General features: G+C 31.5%; 1 pseudogene; it reads left to right on the top strand.

Moving 5' to 3' along the window:
- The window catches only part of LOC106748876, a 3,821-nt pseudogene extending 3,065 nt beyond the window's left edge, over nucleotides 1-756 (top strand).
- The last annotated feature ends 404 nt before the right edge of the window (nucleotides 757-1,160 follow it).

Below are 1,160 nucleotides of genomic sequence, written 5' to 3'. Positions count from 1 at the left end.
GTATATGAAACTCTACTTCACCCCATATTCAAAGGACCTCTCACTAACCGACTATCACTTCTTCAAGCATCGCGACAACTTCTTGCGGGAGGAAACCTTCAATAAACAAGCCGCTGTTCAAAACGCCTTCGAAGAGTTCGTTGTTTCTAAAAGTCCGGAATTTTACGCTATGTGAATAAATACATTTATTTTTCGTTGAAAAATATGTATAGATTCCAATGGTTCTTACTTCGATTAATAAAGTTTACATTGAGCTGAAATATTTGTATTTGAAGATGAAGTTTAAATACTGCAATAACTTTCTGGACAACCTAATATATAAAAAAACCCTCATTCTTAGATACACCATAATATACCTACAGGAGTAAACATCTTTAAAAATTGAGCATATAAGAAATCGTTGAAATATTACCAAAAAATTGTTAAAATCTTACGAACATCCCTTATTTTTAGACAGCTCAAAATGGCTTTCATTTGTGGATCAAGAACATTGGGCACTTACAAAACCACACAAGAAAAACACTTAAAACACATGAAAAAGTTTAAAATTACTATAAAATTCAATATCCTAAAACGGCTTTTAATTTTTGGACCAGAGCAGTTAAGCACATAGAAAATCGTTGAAAAATTATTATAAAAAGCCTGAATCTTCTATAGAAATTCCTTTGTTTAACACCTTAAAGTATACCCACAAGATTAAATCGCCGAAAACATTGGGCATATGAGAAACCATATAAAAATTACCGAAAAATCCTAAAAATTCTTTAAAACTTCCTAATTTTTTGGAAATTCCAAAATGACTTTATATNCGGGATTGCGCACTTAAAAGTCATATGAAAAGAATCTCAAAACTCATCAAAAAAGATCAAATCACTTAAAAATCAATAGCCTAAAGTGATTTTTGATTTCTGGACCAGGACAATTGGGATACGTGAAAAATCCCTAAAACTTTTAAAAGTCTAGAATCCTATAAAAATTCATTTTTAATATATTCCAAACTAGACCAAATTTTGGTACTATTAAAATTTGTTGAAATGTTGCTGAAAATTCTTACATTCTTACACGTTGCCGCAACGTTTTTTCGTTGATGGTTGCACGAGTCAGCAGCTGCTTCACTTTTTTCAGAAGCTCAGACTTGTGGACTAGCTGTTGCCTCAAAA

Source organism: Dinoponera quadriceps, unplaced genomic scaffold, assembly GCF_001313825.1.
Source record: "Dinoponera quadriceps isolate SergipeBrazil2010 unplaced genomic scaffold, ASM131382v1 scaffold2696, whole genome shotgun sequence".
Lineage (NCBI taxonomy): Eukaryota > Metazoa > Arthropoda > Insecta > Hymenoptera > Formicidae > Dinoponera > Dinoponera quadriceps.
This window is presented reverse-complemented; position numbering and strand designations above follow the sequence as displayed.